Source organism: Protopterus annectens, chromosome 1.part0, assembly GCF_019279795.1.
Source record: "Protopterus annectens isolate FY-2018-M chromosome 1.part0, PAN1.0, whole genome shotgun sequence".
NCBI lineage: Eukaryota > Metazoa > Chordata > Ceratodontiformes > Protopteridae > Protopterus > Protopterus annectens.
In genome coordinates this window covers 1,988,519,150-1,988,539,773 of record NC_056725.1, presented here as the reverse complement: position 1 = coordinate 1,988,539,773, position 20,624 = coordinate 1,988,519,150, and positions in this window count along the sequence as shown.

Sequence of the window (20,624 nt, the reverse complement as noted above, 5' to 3'; positions counted from 1 at the left end):
TAGCTGTGACATACATTTCAATTAGGAAGTAGTTAGCAGAGTTCCCCCTAATAACATCAATCAATAGTAAGACAAGGTAAATTTAATACATTAATGTACATTCCAGGTTTTAGGATGCAGCCGACTGAGTCCAAAGCACTGGGCATTTGAATAGTGGCAGTTTCTCTGGGTGTATTTCTAACCTCGCAATTGTAGGTGGTCTGGGGGAGGAGTGGAGCAGGGCTAATCCCAACCATGAGGTTCCTATGATCTAGTATTCCTTTGTTAAGTACAGTATAACACTATATGTTACACTTTTTGAAATGCTATACTGTTGCATAAAGCAGAAACCTGTGGGGGCAGGTGAAATTCAGAGACACTGTATGCACTGTATATGGAAGGGTACAGAGCAAAGAAATAAAAAGGTCAACCCTCAGGTGAGAGGCAACAGCTCAGTAGGACAGTAGCAGTAAAATGTTACTACAGACCAAGCAGATAGCTAATGATTTTTTAACTTCTCCCAATCTTTTCAATTTTTAATACCTAACAGGAATGGACCCCATTCCTAAGTCAAAGTATGATTAAAGTTCATGAAATCAGTATTGTTTTAATCTTTGTTGTCAGCCAAAAGTGCTATTTGCAGCACCCACAATGTGCCCAGTAATTACTCCTGCAATTCATACAGGGTTACATGTATTGGTAACATTTTTATAAGACCCATTACTCCTACTACTATTGGAACTGTCTGGGCATCTTTCTTCCACATTGCCCTCATTTCTGCCTGCAGATCCTGATATTTTATGACTTTGTGTCTCTCTGTATGCAAGGCACTGTAGTCACAGGGTGTGGCAATTTCAATGATCAGTGCTACTTTTGTCTTCTTTTCATGGACCACTATATCTGGTTTTCTAGCATCTATCTTTTGAACTGTTGGTAATGGGTGATCCCATGTTACGCAAACTTCATCATTTCATCATTTTCTATGATGTTTCCAGTGTTTTTCAGCCACTTCAATACTATAATGTTTGCATAATCACCAGTGCAACAATCTTGCCACATTATTATGCCTTTCAGTATCCAGGCCTTCTGCCATTAGTATGTCACAACCAGCAACGAGGTGTGTGACTGTTTCCAATTTGGTTTTACAAAACCTACACATCTTCAATGTACTTTGTAAACCAGCGTGTAAGTAGCCCACCATCTTGGGTCACCAATATTAACCTTTCATCTCTTGGTTTGAATTTGCCTTTCCTTAATCACTCCTGCATTTGTTCCTGATCAACATGAGGTTCTTCCAGAAATTTTCTATACTTGCAACTATATTTATGATTTCCCAGATTTCATGCCTTCTTGTCCTTCACCTAATATTCTTTCTTTTATTTTTTGGCACATTCAGTTGTTGCCTGATTTTTATCTACTTCTGGTTTGGTTTCCTTGACTGCTTGTATACCAGCAATGTGTAGTGGACTTGTGTTACATTGCAACAACCGATTTACAGTAGCAGATGTAAGCCTTGTGCACTGTTACAGAAGCACAACTTGTGACCCTCCATTCATGCTTTCAGCACATGCTTGCATTCAGACCTAGATTACTCTTCCATCATGCTCCCTCAATGAAACTGTGTGGCACACCATAGTGCTATATTAGAGTATGACACTAGTGAGTAAAGGAAGAATATTGGGTAAGACATCCTGTATGCTGTAAAATTTAACTAACCTGAAAATAAAAGTGACCATTAAAGTTCATCTATGTCCCTCACATAACTCTCAGAATATCCAGATGTTTGCCTCATATATTTGGTCTCTTCCAAAAAATGAGTGTTTTTTTCTGACAAATCATTGAGGAATGAATTCACTAAATAGTAATATACATCTGAGTTTCAAACTTTATATCCTTCATTAAATGTATTGTAACATAAACCCTTCTATTCTAGCTTATAACAGCAATATTTAAAAATTGCCTCTATTTTGGTACTTTGTCCTCCCAATTATTTTTGGCTTTGTCCAAGATTTCTTGTGCCAAGAGGTTGAAAGTTGTGGTCCTCTTGCTCCTTCCTGATGGATACATTATATTAGCTATGCTAATGGGATTTTAGCCCATGAAAACTGCATTGTTTCATTAAAAAGTAGAACAGATCCACTAGATGCTAATGAACTAACCAATGATACTGTTTCTCCAGTTATGTCTAGAATGCATATGTAATGGACACATCACCAGCTAGTGGAATCATCCTGGAAGGTACTGTTTCATTAAGTTAGTACACATACTACATCAACAGGCTCTGAAAATATCAACACGAAAGCTAACTTCTGCAAAGTAGCTGCAAATACACAGGCTATGTTTAACCAGAACTGGACTTGCTATATCCAGGAACATTAAACATTACTGCAAGAGATACAACACAAAATGGATGACTTGGAAAATAGAGATGAAATAATCTCAGGATGGACTCTTGGAAAACACTGAAAGGAGTGATATGTACAGATTTCTTGAATATAACATGCCTATGACACTAAACTTAGTAATGCATGGAGCACAGTAATAACACTTCGATATCCAGAAGAAGGCAATCAGTTAAGACCTGATCTTAACAAATTTTAAGCACCTTCTGAGACAGTGGCAGGATTAAAAGCAGATTTCTTTCTACCTGCTGTCTATATTAGTAATTTTTCCTGCGTTTTTTCTTACCCTAATGGAAGACAAGTGTCACTTTATCTTTTTGACAGCACTTGCTAAGTATTTTATGGCTTTGAAAGTCAGCAAAACATTTGGTGCTTTTTTTCTGTGAAGCACAAGAACCTCTATGTACAACGGAGAATTATGACCGGTCTCCAATTGCAACCCTAAAATTATGTTTTCTGAACATGGATTCACCTATCAGGCTTCACTCTCAAGGTGAATTTGTTGGCATCCATGGCTCAAACACATAATACCATGGTTACAATCAGAGACACACTCATAATCCTAGTTTAGTCATCATCCTTTATTGATAGAGCTCATTAGTCACTTGAACCACCATATCTTACAGGTACACCACCAAAACAAGTGTTTTCTATATTATTAAATCTTACTGACAAGAAGCACATACATCAAACAGTGAAAGAAGTTTATCCCCTCCAACTGTGTGGAAATGTAACTCTTAGCCAATTTAAATCAGGCACTGTCCACAAAAGGAAGGTATTTTTATATTGTAAGACCAGTATGCTATAAGAATAATTTTTTCACTCACTTTAAATATCCAGCAGATGTGGAGATTAAATGCAAAGGGAAAAATTATGTGTTTATTTCTATCAAGCCATCTCTATAATTCTTGAAAAAATAAATGACATTCAGACTGTTTTGGGTGAGGCTGTTATATTCCATTCTCATATACATAAGCTCAAGCAGCAACCAGATAAACAATAAAAAATTATTTTTGCACCCTGCAAATTTTGTACCAGTTTTATCTTTCTCATCTTCCCAGCAATTGAGAAGTCCAACAGTGGGTGAAAGCTTGGAATCTCAGAAAGAATAAACTTAACAATGGACCCCAGAAATCCTTTTCTGGACAATACTTTAGTGAAAAGGTGCAACTGCAAAACCATTATGCCCCTTCAGCATGTGTTCCAAATCACAATGGTATGGGCAGAACACCAGCTAATTAACTGAAAGATCCTCCTGGGCATTCAGATCCTGTGACCTAAGACATTCCCTTCCTATTACTACTTTTATAGGCATTGAGAGATGATTGACATTTATTGAAAAGAAAAGTGATGGGAAACAGAAGCATTGTAGAAGGCATTGACTGACACTCGAGAATTTGGGGAAAACTTGTGTTCTTTCTTTTTTTTTCTTTTTTTGCACACTGATCATAAAAAATGAAACATCTGTGTGACCTTATGTCCCTTACTACTTCTTAGGATCACATGAGGTTACTAGGCTAATAGTCCTATAGCTTTTTTATCCTAGCAATTCATGCCCCAATTTCTCCACTTATCAATGCCCATGGGCTAGAATGACTTTGGTATATCCCTACAACTTAGGGCATCTACAAACTACCCCTGTCCATAAGGGCCACAGACAACAATCCAGGGGAGAATTTGCAATTTCCCATCTATTGATCCAAATTGTGTTGAATAGGCTTAGGGAAAAGCTCTGTTTTATATGAACAGGGAGTCTGTTTCAGAAAAGGGGTAAAGATTATATCACTGCAGATGGGACTCAAACCCATAATCTCTAGCTTTGGAGGCCAATGCCTTATCCATTAGGTCACTGGGGCCTGACAAAGCAATTAAGTGCTGTGTGTTTGGCTGATATACAGTCACCCAGTACTTTCACTGGGCAGAGAGCTTTCACAATCTTGCTGTACTGCCAATGTTCTAACCCTGTCCTCTTCCTTACCTAAATTTAGTTACTCCCAAATACATGGCTACTCTTGTTTATGGCTAATTGTTTTTCTTAAATACAGGGGTCTTAATTTCTCAAAAACATGAACATTTCTCAAACAATAACTAAAAAAGTGAATGCAGATCTTTCATTTTTCTACCTAAACTTTCATTTCACTGGTAATGTAAAATGCATTAATATAGAAGTCACTAATATTATTGTATAGATAAAAAGGCACCCAGGTGATTGACTGCATCCATGGGCACACAGAGATTATTCACAATTATTTCAGAACTTTTTTGAGCAGTATAGATTATGTCTTTTGACAATATTTTAATGTTGACTATCACACTTTACATAAGCAGGAATTTCAGTGTATTTTACAGCTATATAAGGGATAGAAAAATATCATCATCAAAATGACATGTATACCCTCAGGCAGTTGTTTTACATGTTATAGCAGGAATGGACATTAAGGATGCTTGGCAAATCCTCCATCCAGTGGATGATGTTTATTACACCTAAAAGCTACTCTGTATGCAGAATACATTATTGGGTAGACTATGGGAATGCTTTTCCTCTATTTACATAATGCAGAGATAATGTCAGTCCCATTAATAGAGTACCTCGCCATCTCTGTGAAGATAGCTGTCCCAGAAATGGGAGTGAATAATACATTTCTGAGGAAGGGGCTCACTACTTCTAGGCCTGAATTGGGGAACAAGTTCAGGGAGGGTGTTAGGCAAGGGTATAACCAGGCATACTCTTGGTATTCTAGAGTACATTTTTTTCTTAGCATGTTAGAAACACTGGGGCTTTATCAAGCCATATTATGTCTTTAACCATCTAGATTCATGCCTCTAAAATCATGTATATAATTTGGTTACAGAGAGGATTGCAAACCTAAAAACAATACCTTTAATACTTTTTGATTGACGAGCTGAAAATGTTACACACAGTACGTTGGGGAGGGTGAAGCTTGAGTAAAATTGCCATTTTTCAATGACATGTAGATTGTGGGGGGGGACAACAGTAAGCATCTGTGTGTTAGGGACTTCTTTGACAGTAACCACTGTAGATTGTTTCCTGATTAAAGAGTGGTGCAAACCCATGAAGCTGAATACTCAGGGCATATACAGGGAGATGAAAGCACAGCATTAGAGGTGTATACATTAAAAGGTAACTAGTTTGGATTGGGATACAGCAAGGATGCATTAAGCATACAAGTAATTAAATGTTTAAAATGTTGATAGTTAAAGGAGTAGTATAAAAAAATCATCTGTTCATAGAAATCACTGCCAATAAAATCTAAGCATCTGAAAATGCACCAGGGAAATTGTTGGTTTACTGACTGAACCAAAGAAGAAGATAATCTAGGGTGCATACAATCTTCTCAGATAGTGGGGAAGAGTAGTTGCAAATGATAATCACATTATTTAATGTTACTGTATTTTATTTTATTTATTTATTTTATTTTTTGCTGACCAGGTTAGTCCCATTAGGCTAATAGCCTCTTTTCAGTGGAGAGCTGAGTAGGTATTAATAGTGTGTGCAATTTTACAAAATATTATATACTGAAACACAACGGGAAAGGAGCAGAAAGGTGTAAGAGGGTTAATACATTTTAAAAAGCTACAAACTACTCTCCCTTTCATCTGAATAGGCTCATTGCTTAGCCTTTCCAATTTCAATAAGAGAAGTATACACCAGTATTATATACACACCCAAAGAAGAAGCCTATGGAGAAGATGGGATAAATCTAAACTATATAACTTATTTTAATCAGAATTATTATGCCCTACCTTAGTCTTGTTTGTAACTGAACGGTTGAAAGTTAGGTGATCCCTATCTCATTTTTTTATTTTTTTCAAGTCTTTTGGGTTTCTAATACCATGACGGGAATTAAATTAGTACTGTTTCAATCTTTGATGTCAGCCAGAAGTGCTCTTTGCAGCACCCGCAATATGCCCAGTAATGACTCCTTCTGCAATTCTTATGGGGTTACATGTATTGATAACATATCTAATTATGACTGTAGAATCTTTTTTAAAAGACCCGTTGCACCTCCTACTATTAGGACAATCTGGGTATTTTCTTCTACATTGCTCTCATTTCTGCCTGCAAATCCTGATATTTTATAAATTTGTGTCTCTCTGTATGCAACACACTGTAGTCACTGCATATGGCAATTTCAGTGATCAATGCTCATTTTGTCTTCTTTTCATGGACCAGTATATCCAGTTTTCTAGCATCTATCTTTTGAACTGTTGGTAATGGGTGATCCCATGTGATATAGACATCATCATTTTCTATGATGCTTTGTGGCTAATGTTTCCAGTGTTTGTCAGCCACTTCAATACTATAATGTTTGCACAATCTCCAGTGCACCAGTTTTGCCACATTATTATGACTTTCAGTATACAGTCCTTCTGCCATTAGTATGCCACAACCAGGAATGGGGTGTGTAACTTTTTCCAATTTTGTTTTGCAAAACCTACATTTGTCTGTTTCTCCCTCATGTGCAATGGACTTTGTAAACCAATGTGTATGTAGCCGACTGTCTTGGGCCTCCAATATGAACCTTTCATCTACTGGCTTGAATTCACCTCTCTTTAACCATTCCTGCATTCCATCCTAATCAACATGAGGCTCCTTCAGAAATTTTCTATACTTGCAACTATATTTATGCATTTTCCACATTTCTTGCCTTTTCATCTGGTCCTTCACCTTATATATTCTTTCTTTTTTTTTGTCACATTCAGTTGCTGCCTGATTTTTATCTACTTCTGGTTTGATTTCCATTCCTGCTTGACCCATATATGCTTCTGCTAGATTAAGTAGAGAAGTTGTCTTAGATTTATTCTCATGTTTCAAAACATTCGGGGTTCATATCATGTTATCGAAAGCCAATAACATCGAATGCCACAATGTTGAACACTATGCATCAAACGCTAAAAATAGCGAAGCTACAGAACATCGAATTCTTTCCTAGGGAAAGAATTCAGTTGTTCGTTTCTGTGGCTTCACTATTTTTAGCACTGTGGTGGAAAGTTACGGGGGTAAAAGTAAGTGTGTGATCGTGTGGATGTTAGGTTTAGGGCGCGGGTTACGTGAGTTAGGGTTAGGGTGCTGGTGAGGTGAGTGTGCAATAGTGACAGAGTTTAGGGTTGGGGCGGGTTAAGTGAGTTAGGGTTAGGGTGCGGGTAAGGTGAGTGTGTGATAGTGACGGACCTTAGGGTTAGGGTTGGGTTAAGGTAAGTGGATAGATAGTAGTGTTTGTATAGTTTAGTGTAGGGTTAGATGTATGATTTTAAGTGTAAGTGTGTGGATTGCTGTGTTTTTGGTGTGCCTGTGTTGTGTGAATGTGTTTTGGAATAGCAATTTTTTTCCCTGGGAAAAAATTTGCTGTTCTGAATGTTCAATATTGTGTGCTTTAGATTATTTAGGTTCGATTAAATGGTGTTCGACGTTATTGGCTTTTGATAACGTGATATAAATGCAACATTCACTATGTTTGGGTCTTGTGAGGTCAGCAAATATGTGTCCAGTCCCAAGATTGCAGATGTATATATGTAATCAATTTCAAGGAGACCCATCCTTCAAACGGAATGAGGAATATATAATATCAGTATGAATTTTTATAAATCATTTGGTGAGCATGAAGCATCTTTCTTGTTTTCCTGTGTAATCTATCCAACATGTTTTGGGGCCAGTCAATCACTCCAAACTGTATGTTAGGACTGGAAGATCAAATTGGTTTATAGCGTGAATTTTGTTCTTTGATGTCAACGCTGTTTTCAAGATTAATTTAAGTCTTCTAAAGTATTCCTTACTAAGTTTTATTCATATTTGTTCATGTTTTATTGTTGATCCTTCATCAATTCCCAAATATTTATACACTCCCTCTTGCTCAAGTTCTTTTATATCACATTCGTGTCCCAAGCTAATGTTTTCTTGGCGATGCAGTTTTCCTGCTTTAAAGGTTGCTTTTGCATATTTATCAAGACCAAATGACATTCTTATATCATCTGAAAATGTTTTGACAACTTGCAGTTGTGCTTTCAGTTTCTCATCTGATGAGCTATACAGTTTTAAATCATCAACAAAGAGGAGATGAGAAGTCTTTACACTTTGCTGTTTTCTAGCAGGCAAATGATATCCATGGCCAAAGCTTTTAAGTAGACAGCTTAATGGATTAAGGGCAAGATAGAATAGCACCAGTGACAAAGAGTCACCCTGGAATATCCCCCTTTGAATTTCTGTCCCTGGGATAATAATTTGTCCTTTATCATGGCTTAATTGCAAAGTGGTCTGCCACTGTTTCATGGTCTCTATAATGTAATCAATCAGTATATAGTTTATCTTATACATTTTAAGCACACGTTTGTCCATGAATGTAGGATACTATCAAATGTTTTTTTGTAGTTAATCAATGCCATGCTTAGATTCTTCCCCTTTTTACAGTTCTCCACTATGACTTAATTTAACAACAAATGATCCTTTGTTCCATATGACTTTCTTCTATTGCCCTTTTGTTCTATTGCCATAATTGATTTTTCTTCTAAATGACTATATACTCTGTTGGCATCAGTTCCAGTGTATAATTTATATGTCATTGGAAGGCAAGTTATTGGTCTATAATTTTTAGGGTAGCTTCAGGTTCATTCTTAAGTAGGAGCATTGTTTTTCCTGTTCTTAGCCAAGTTGGTGTTTGGCGTGCACATATAAATAGTTCTTAATCATGGCTAAATCTTTGTGCAAAGATGTTAATACTTTTAAGGAGAAGTTGGGAACTGCATCAAAGCCTGGGGGGTTGAATTTGAAGATTTTTAACTTTGTTTCAATTTCTCTAGCTGTTACTTCATTCATTTTCATATCCTGTACCTTTAAACTTCTTATTCTTTTTTTTACTTCTTCTATCCATTTAGCATATTTGTTATGTTCCACAGGATCTTAATAAATACTTTTCCAAACTATATCTATTTCTTTTTTTTGGTGGTTTTTCAATTTCTTTTACCTTGTTTCCAAATTCTCTATAAATGTTTTTTTGGGTCATCAATAAATTGCTTATTTTGTTCTTTTCTAAGTTTTTCTAACTGTGCTGAGATTTTAAGTTTGTTGTTTGCAATAATGCATGATATATCCTGATCTGTTCTAATACTGTGCATTGCTTTTATCACATCTATCCTTCTAAGTATTTTTGTTGATCTGTTCCCTCTTCTATACTCTTCTAACAGTGATATTTCTTGTCTTAATTGTTTTATAGATCCTATCTCATTAGTGTAAATGATTCAGTGTTACCTAAATGAGGCAAAATGCCCTCACTGTATTTAATTATCAACTGATATCACTAATTAATGTTGATGATAAAATATGCATGCAGCTCTTTGACAGAAAGAGTGAAAAGGCAACTACCAACAACAATTCTTCCCAGCCAGGGTGGCTTTATCCCAGTAAAACTAGTTTGGATCACTTCCCTTTCCTCAGAGTTTGCATGCCCAGTCTTTTGGATGTACAGCACTTCTGTGCTGGTGAATTTTGATTTTGAAAAGGCTTTTTTACTCAGTCCAGTGGTCTTATCTGTAGATGTCCATGGAAAACCTAGGTTTCCCATCTCATTTCATTATTGTTGTTAAAGCTCTTCATGTTATCCCTGCAAATCTACTTACAAATTCTACCTTACCTACCCCATTCCTGCTGCGGACAACCATAAGGAAAGACATTATTTTCCTGTCATTGCTTTTTTTATTAGCCATAGAAATCTGAATAGGTTTTGTAATAATAAGTTAAGCATTTCAAGTTGGTATTGTCTATGGTATTATTTCAAACATTTAAAGGCTTAGGGTTGACTTTATAATTTTTGTTTCTAAGGATCAAATAATAGGTGTTCTTGTCACAACTGACTTCCTCTCTCAGTTCTAAAATCATTCTGGTTTATACATGAAGGCAAGCAAATCTGACATGGTCCCCATAAATTCTTCAGGTCATTTATTGCATGAGTTGCAGACCCCTTCCCTTTTATCATACGCTATTCCAACTCCATGTATTTTGGCATCCTTCTGTACCCTAATTCAGTCTCTGTGTTAGACCTGAAGCTAAAAGAGTCTGTTTAAAATTGTTTATATGGGTACACAGCTAAAAAAGACTGACCTGTCAATTAAAATACCTGCAGTCCTTTAGCTGATCTGATTATTGCAGCACTTACAGCTCCCTGCTAACAATAAATTATTGCAAAAGCATCACAAAACTGACTTCTAAATTTATGGTATGTGAAAAAGAGTATTTGCTTTCTCAGCATGTTTTCACACTATCAAGGTGGGCTTGGGTATGTCTGAATGGAAAATATATATGCAGGAATTTATTTTCCATTGTTTGTTTTCTTCCAATTAAATTTCTGCCCCTGTATAAGCAGATAGTGTAGCAAATATATTAGTTGTCAGTCCTCCTTGGGCCCTGAGCTGGCTGTCTGTCTCGTTCCCAATATAGCACTGTGCTACCAAACTCTATAGAAGCTATATAAGATGATAGGTAATAGAGACATTTTGGTTTTATGGTGCCAGTATGGGATTGCCATACCTCTAATTATATGGCCTCCCCACCTATTACAAATAGTGGAAAGCTGAAGGGGTTATATTGTTAACACAGTTAGGACAGTCTGTAGAGTGGCAAATCATATCTGTCTCCTTTCTATACACTGAAGAGAAATGAGGTGGCTAACAAATATTTACTAGAGGAATTATCTGACATGCAGTACATGGTAATACAATCAGTTTTAGAGCATAGTGTAAGCCCACCTTTCTTCCAGTTTGTCAGGAATTCCATGAAATTCCTTGTGACCACCACTCCCAATGGGTACACTGAAAGTCTCATGTATCTGCAGAGTATTAATCCCCCCTGGGTTCAGAAAGACAGAGATTGCTTGTTATCAGCGGGTTTTATATGTAAGCATCAGGTAATTAAGGCCTGTTATGTGACGCAGATGTTAGTAAGATAATTGTCACCTTAAAATATCATCTACATGTTTCTGTAAAATCAGTTTTCATTCTTTTTATCTGTTATTGAGCACACAAATGAACAGAGAAAATGGGTTTATTGGCATATATAAATATACTGTTTGCAACACTATGGATGCTAGTCTGATGCATACAATTTATGGTTGCCAGTTATACATGTTTTATGGAATTTTATTACACTAATGCTACCTGTATTGTTTTCATTTCAGCTTGAATGTACATCCATGTTGTTTCTTACTGAGATTCATTTTTGCTTAATTATTCTAGATCTAATAATGAGATTGCGGTTTCTCTAGCCAGCACCTGTTATGAGAACATATACTGCACCCCAATGGAAAGCTCCTGGAAAGCTTTCAATATAAAACATAAATAAATGTATCTTGCTTTGCATCCCCATATTAGCAAAACCAGCAATAAAGTGATCATTTATCAATTATGATCAATAACTGGATTTACATAAACTGGCCGCACATTATACACTTGATTCTGATGTTACTTGAAGATAGCCATCTTTATAATCTCAACTAGTGATAAGTGCTTTAGCATTTCTGGTGATGAATTTTGTTAAAGTATGATTAGTACTTTTAGCATATTCACATAGGAAAATTGTATGGTGTTATATATAAAGTTATGTTGTCTCAGCCACTTCTCTGCTTTCTTTAGCTTGACTGGTTACATGTGCTATTAAACATGACTACACATTTTATTAAAGTGTTGATGGGAAACTTGTAATATGAGATGTACCAGTACTAAATTTTGAAACTTAGACATTTGTTTACCAGGAAAATCTGAACGGGTCTGGAGTACCTATTTCAGCATATGCCTAGGAAGAAAATCTCCAGAGACATAAGAATAAATAATTCAGATACATAGTAAATATATGAGAAAAACTGCGGTGGTGGTGCTGCGGTAGCATTGTCGCCTCACAGTAAGACGTTGCCCTGTTCAATTCTCAGCTAGAGCATCTTCTGTGTGGAGACATGTGTGAATGGGTGTAACTTCATTGAAGGTTGTGCGTCAGGGCTGGCAACTCGGCACATAAAAATCTACTGCCAATCATTAGCGGACCGGAGTTCCGCTGTGGCGACCCCTAACCGGGAAAAGCCAAAAGACACAACAAAGTAAATATATGAGAAAATTCAGTATACATTCAAAAATACATTCATAATACAATAAGAATTCCAAAACTACTACAGTTTAGCTACACATATTACAACTAAACCGCACATATTGCATCTCCACATACATTGATATAAAGTGCAAAGGTAGGGTCAACATATTGCCATGAAAGAAAGTTTGCAGTAACATTTTGATTATGAAAAGTTATTATGAGATAAGGGTAATTAATCACTATAGGAAGTAAAAAAGGAGAAAATTGAGTTACATAGTAAGCATAGTAGGGATAGAGAGATAAAGGTATACTTATAGTAAGTATAGTAAGGATAGAGTGTTAAAGGTGTACTTTTAGTAAGAATAGTAGGGACAGAGGGATAAAGGTATACTTATAATAAGTATAGTAAGGATAGAGGGGTAAAGGTGTACTTTTAGTAAGTATAGTAAGGATAGAGGGGTAAAGGTGTACTTTTAGTAAGAATAGTAGGGTTAGAGGGGGTAAAGGTGTACTTATAGTAAGTATAGTAAGGATAGAGGGGTAAAGATGTACTTATAGTGGGCCGGATTCACGATGGCTTGCACGGAGTCTAAGAGTAGAGTAAGACTCCATGCAGCCATCGTGTCTGACGGGCGATCCAGGAACAGCCTATATGGGCGTGTAAGAGAGCTCCTAAACCGGCTTTTACATGGACAGGGCTGGGACATGCAAATCACCTCAATTGCAGGCGAAAGGCATGCAAATGAGGTAGATTTGCGACTCAGGAAACCCAAACCTGTCCGAGTAAGAGCAGTGTTATTTGCAGAAATGTACTCAGTTGACAACTGAGTACCATTCTGCAAATAGAAAAATGGAGCAGTGACAGCTCCAAATAAAGGTTGCATCCAGTGCAGGAAGCATGCCAATGGCCAAATATACGGCCATTGGAAATGTTCCCTGATGCAAAATTAAAGTTTTTTTTTTTTCGCCGATTTCCGATGTTTAAGTGTAGCGCAGAGCTGCGCAAATGGGCTGCGCTCTAAAAACCAGAATACTACAAATTAAAACCCACAAATGTGAATTTTATTGAAAGTGGTAATGTACAATGCAAGGGAATGGCAGGCTGAAGACAAGATGGCTACCGAGTAGAGGTTGCTAAGAGGGGAAGCTCAGTCTAAGACATGTAACCAAGCATTAGTAGGCAATCCTATGTAAATGAGTGTTAGGATAGTGAATCGCTAGTTTACATAGCAAATTAGCACAGTCAGTGGAGTGTAGGAGTAGGATATGGGGAGTAACAGAGTTGAAGATAGGTGACATCACGAAGGGGGTATGTATGAAAGAAGTGAAACTCATTGGAGCAGAGTGGCATGTGTCCGCTGTCATTTAGACATCATGGAAAGAGGTGTGTCAACAGGTAGGCTAGGGAAAGCCAAGAAATGGAAGGTGTATACCATGGATAACACCAAAGTTTCTTGCTGAGCGTGCATGAATGTGTGTGCGTGCCTGTAACCCCGAGTAAGACAGAGTGCGCGTGTAAGCGTGAGTGCGCACGTTTAAGCTGGAGTAAGCATGTATAAGGCTGTTTAAACAGTTGTAAGCACGTTTGCACTGGTGTGCGAGCATTTTAACCCGAATAAGCAAGTTTTAGTCCGTGTAAGCATGTGTGCGCGTGTCTTAGTTGCTGTGCTCGTGTTTGCACTTGTGTGCGTGGAACTCCCTCCTGAGGAAACAGAAAGGAAAAAGGAAGCACAACAAACAGTAGGAAGCTACCAGGGAATACTAGCAGAGCTAGCAGATGAAAACAATCAGAATCAGGCAATTACACAGGCAGTACACTAGCCCAGCCCAGCCTTGCACTTAAAACTCTGCAAACAACAGTCCAGTATGTTTCTCACAACAGACACTGCAGTAAGCTAATAGAAGTGAAAACTGAAAAAGCTTTACTGAGACAAAGAAATGTTAGGGGCTGCCATTGCTGTTATAAGGTGACATATGCAACATGCTGAGGGTGGTGACAATGGAAATGCTGCTGGACAACCCACAGTGAAGAGACAGAGAAGAGTGTACAGGCCCAGGGTAACCTACCAGGGGCTACATGAGCTGGAGATAGTGGAGCGCTATAGAGTGGACAGAGACCTCCTGCAGCAAATTGTTGAGCTGTGCAGGCCACGCCTCACACACAGAACCAACAGAGGGGAACCCATCCCAGTGGAAACCAAGGTATGTGTTGGCCTAAGAATATTAGCAACAGGTACCTTCCAGAGACCAACTGGTGATATGATGGGGATATCACAGGCATCAGCATCCAGGGTACTACACCAATTCCTGGATGCCATGTCAGCACATGTCGGTGATCATGTATATTTCCCCATTTCTCGTGAGGTATTGGCCAGCAATATGTGTCTCTTCCAGCAAATAGCGGAATACCCTGAGGTAGTGGGTGCAATAGACTGCACGCACATACACATAAAAGCACCAGCCGGCGAGCAAGGTAGGGTCTACTTCAACCGCAAGGGCTTCCCCTCCATCAACTGCCAGGTCGTGTGTGATGCCCATGGCATAATACTGAATGTGTGTGCAGGCTGCCCTGAAAGCTACCACGATTCCCATATCTGGCATCTGACGCAGCTGTACCAGACATTTGCCAGTGGGGACATCCCACATGGTCACCTAGTGGGGGATGCCGTGGCTGATGACACCCATCAGAAACGCACACACACCTGAACAGGAACGCCATAATGAGCCACACGCACAAACACGTAATGTAATAGAGTGTGTGTTTGGGCTGCTCAAGTCACGGTTCCGGTGCCTGGACACATCTGGTGGAGCCTTGCAGTACTCACCAACTACATGTACCCAAATTGTCATGGTATGTGTTATGCTACATAATATGATCCTGTGAATACAGCTGCAGCAGGATCAGCATAGGCCTGGGCCAAACAGCCCCCCACCATTGCCAAGGCCATCACAGGCAGAGTGTGACTCAGAGGAGGAACAACCTGAGCCTGCCCCAGTAGGCAGAAGGAGGCATGCCCAGTATGCTTTGGCCTTGGCAAAGAGGCAATGCATAGCACATACACTGGCTCAGTAGGAACTCTGGAAATGATACCCCTCTCCGACTCGCATATAAAGTAAAAGGGATGCCTAAGTTGACACTACCTGCTTCCAAACATGTGCAGGGAGTGTAGTATGTGCATCCAACATAGGCAGCCCTGCAGCACCACCTAAGGCATGAATGCCATGTGTTAAGCAATATAAAGCAGTGCTAAACAGCAATTACCACCATGTAGTATATGCAAACAAAATTACACACACCAACTAGCACAACTGTGGTCAATGTTCAGTAATATTGGGCAATGTCCAGCAATGTTGGTGAATATTGAGGAATGTCGGACAACCCTGGTCTAAGTAGGGCATAGCTGAACAAAAGCCAACATGCTCATATTTGCTTAACAGGCCATTAAGCAGTGCGGTCTGCTCAGTATGAAAATATAAAGCAGTGATGGGCCTCGAACCCAGGATACCGTGCACTATAGCCAAAGTACTGAACCACTCAACCATGGCAGCATTGCAGTGGCCCACCTGTATGACGGAATGTTGATAAGTCTATGCAAAGTATTCCATGGAAACCCTGCAGGCACAGCATAATCCTTGTTGAGTTATGACACAAAGGTGAGTCCTGCAGTGAGAACAGAACCTGACTTCCAACACACACAGTATAAATATTAATATTGGTCATGTTCGCACACATCAGCAAATGTAGTGGACCTTAGATAGCAACATACTGAAGGGTCATACTGGCCATGCTCACACACTTGAATAAATGAGACAAATGTCAGACAACAAAACATGTAACGTCAGAACTGGGTATGCTCACACACTTAGGCCATGTCTGATTACTGCAGTGGGCCACGCATATCTGGCAGTTGCATGTGTTAACCCAGGAACCTGTCACTATACAGCAATCCACCCTGTGCACACAGTTATATGACAACAGACACATCTATAATATAGTGGAACCCTGTCATAATCAAATATGTTCTGCAGATACTGAAGTTCTTCATGGAAACTGGTAAAGCAAAGATGATAAAGACCTGCAAACAGTATCAGCAATAAACATTGTGCATCTTGGACATTAGCATAGGTTCAGAGGTCGATACTGGGCTATCTGCCCTAGGGCATGTACAAGCCTAGCCAGAGTGTGTTTGGCATTCACAGCCCTGTCAGATTACTACACTGTGTGTGTGAATAATAGGTCACACAAGCTAGCCCATGTATGTTTATGCTAGTGTGCCTCTGTCTAGCAGGGACACAGAAGATATCCCAGGGGTAAATATACAATCACCCATACAGTCATCAAGATGTTTCCAGTAGGTGGTCAGTGGTGGCTCTGCCTATGTGAAACTGGGATTACATTCTTTAGTGAGTGGAGCCTCTGGGATAATAATCTGTCCCTCCACAATGTCCTATTAACATCTGTGCTGAGGTATATGTCACTGCAGTGTGTAGCTCCGAGGGAGTTGGATATCCTGAGGTGGAGCATGTCCAATAATTCTGGTTTGGGTATAGCTGTAAACAACAGGCACACATCATATCTAAGCAGGTGGAAAGCGACTGAGTAGAGCTGGAGTTACTGCATCTGAACTATGCAGGGCATCTGTGCGAGTCCCTAGATCTGCTTGGTGAGGACCATCCATGACCAGTACAGTTGCTGCAGGTGTCAGGTAAGGTACACCCCAAATGTGGCATTGTAACCAAGCATGGATGTGATGAGTATAGGGGCACAATCACCTCACTCGATCTAGATGTGAAACCATATGGGATACACATAGAAGGTGTGTTCAACCACCTTGGCAACGTGAATGTTAAAGGCGATAGTACGAACAATTGATGTCCCCAAACCCCTAACAACTCCTACCGTATGTAATGGAGTACTACCTATGTGGTAATGTGTGGGCATGTTATTACTCCCAAAGGGGATGACTATGCAACTAATGGTATTTAGCTGTAGGCCATGGCTCAGGCACCAGTCATCCATCTCTGTGAGACCCTGACTGAGTATGCATGTGGCAGCTGGAGAGTTGATCATGGCACCCAGTTTGCAGTCAAGTGCAAACATGTTCAGCCATATTCCCCCTGTGATAGCCTGTACGTAAGACAAATATATACTGAACAAGAGAGATCCCAGGACCAAGCTGTGTGGGATGCCATATTTAACTGGTGTATAGTCAGACATGGCACCTGCAATCCTGACCATGTGGGTGCTATCCCTGATCTAGGTATCAATCCATTGTGTGAGATATGTGTCCAAATTGACGCTGGTGAGCCTATGCATAATGGCCCAGTGGGTTATTGTGTTGAATGGTTTTGCAAGGTTCAGGTAGGCTGTGTGGATAGCTGTCCCTATGTTGATGGACCTGTTAGCCATTTAAAGAATACCTACAGGTTCAAGAGGCAAGATCTGCCTACAACAATGCTGAAATGAGTAGGACACAGTGTCTGCAGGTTCCCGATGTCTATGTGTAGGAATCCTATGACAATATGCTCCATAGCTTTGCAGAACAGGCTACATAGGCTTATAGGGCAATATTGTCTGTGGTCCGTTGTGGCACCAACTCTGTGGAGTGGGACCACTGTCCCAGTATGCCATTCCTTGGGTACATATCCTGTGGTAACACTGATACTGAACAGTGATGTAATGTGAGGGTTGCGTTTGTCATGATGCTTGTGAATGATGCAGGCTGGGACACCATCTGGTCACATTGATACTGTGATGTACACTGTGGGGAGGGCAGCACTCACTTGTTACTGTGTGATGTCAGGGTGGTTATACTCTGTTGGGATGGATAGTTGCTCCTTAGGGGGGATGGGTGGGAGACATCTGCACTGAACCTGTTTGCCAGGATGTAGGCAATGCCAGTGGGTTCAGGGTAAGTTTAGTCAGTATGCAGTAGCTCACAGCATATCAGTGAGTGTCCACCCAGGATCCTGACATAACTGAAGAAGGCCGTGTGATAGTCCTATGTGTCAGGTGCAATTCTCTGGTAGAAGCGGCCCTTAGAAAAGTCCATGAGGGATTGTAGCTGTCTGCTAGTACAGATCACAGATGCCTTCCCGGTCTGGGATTGTGCTCTATCATGTAGTAGCATCCTCCTGACATTCTACATCTTATTAATGGCTGGGGTCTACCAGACAGGTCCTCTGCCATTGTAGTAGTGGGTCTTGTTGTTATCTGGGATAGCAAAATCCATGCAGTCCACTAGGTGTCCATAGAATGTGTATGTAAAGGATGCAGCAGTGTGAGCCATATATGCCACTGTCTCAGGATCTCTGAAGGATACCACCATGCTTCGGTGAAGTGAGATGTTGGCACATGAGAAGTTAACCAAGATTACCAAGGATGGGTGTGTGGAGGGTATATGTATGCCCTGTGAGATATGTGTATGTTCTGACCTTACCAATGAGGGGTATATCGCTGGTGTGGAACATAGAGTCCCCATGTTGGTGATGAACAGGCCCAATATTTATTCCCCCCTGTGGCTGTGCTGACTGGTTGTGCCAAAGCATATGAGTCCACAAATTGTAGTGCTGTTGGGTGAGGTTGTCGGGCCTTGAGTAGTATCCCCAGTCAAGATGTGTGTATATGAAGTCACACAATATAATGGTGTTTGTGGAGACCTTCATATTCTCCATAGTTCCCACAAAAGCCAAGTGTGTTTCCTGAGTTTGGGAGTGTGTTCAGTAGCAGGCAACAAACTGAAAGGCAGTATTGCACAATGGTAGCTGTATATGTATGGTCTGTGATGCTTTGTGCAGTGCTACTAACTTGGAGGTGTGTGTATCTGTGATGTATATGGATACTCCCCCTAGTTGTGTTGTCTGTTCCAAGTCTTGTTGTCAGACAGCATGGTATGAAACATAACCTGGTAGTGCTGGTGTGCATAAGCAAGCCTGAACCAGGTGTCTGTCAGTGCACAGATATTGCTCTCCTCCATACTGAGGAGAGTTCTAAGTGGCCACAATATGAGGTTAACACAACTGTTGTTGAGCATTACCCTTAGTTTCATTTAACCTGTAATGTCTATGGAGGTGGGTTTGTCTTCTGAGCCCTGCTTAAAAAAGGCACTCTGGTGGTAGCAAGAGCCTTAGCCAGCATACCAAAGTCCAAGGGTGACAGGTGCAAGCTGTCCATAGTGAAGCTATGTGGCATGTTGAGCATGTCACCATACGCTGACAGACACTGTATCCCCTATGAATGAAACAAATTTGTTAGCCAACTGTTAAATGTGATATGTGTGTCTGTATACTGTGATATCATAATTGGTGGGTGTAAGATGATAGACAAGGTCAGGGTCATACTGGCCTGGGCTACATGATCAAAGTGTACCTCCATGTATCATGTCATGTGGTCCAGGGAGTAACGTCTGAGGTTACACACACCAGCATGGACAATGATGGTGCCAGTCTTGTACTTGCTTTGGAGTGACCTGACAGCCTGTGTTATGTGGCAGATCCTGGCACCCAACAGACAGCTCAAAGTGACTATTCCCTTGTCAGGGCTGGTGAGTGGTACGTCAGTGTGTCTGAACATAAGTGTCGCCTATTACAAGTGTATTAGGTGTGTTGATTAGCCCGAAGGGCAGTGACTGTGTGGCACACTGACATTGTGAACTTAGTGATATGTGGGTATTGTAGTGGGGTAGCATGTGCGTGTGTATCCGCTTTGGAGGTCTCTGCTGCTTAGGTGGAGTACATTTACAGCATCCGAGTATGTCAATGTGTGCTAATGTGGTTTGAGTGCTGTTGCTAGAGGATATGTGAGACTGATATGTGGTGTGTGTGGTTACCTTCACCACCTGATAGACTGTGCTAGTCATGGGTTGAGAGAGTTCAGCTCCCTGTATGTCTATATAGGAGCATCTCACACATATAGCTGAGTTTGTCGGGAGGAGGAGAGGGTTGTCTGTGTACATGAGGCAGATGTGACATTGTGGCAATATCACAATATTCACCAGCTGGACTGAAAAGTACAGACAAAACCGACCCCTGGACATGCCAGGATATTATCATGACATACTCTGTAGCCTGATCACAAAGGATCAGTAGGGTGTTAAGCGTGTAAAAGAGTATAACAGGGATTAGTGCTCATGTTTGTTAGTGTTTTGTAAAGAGGA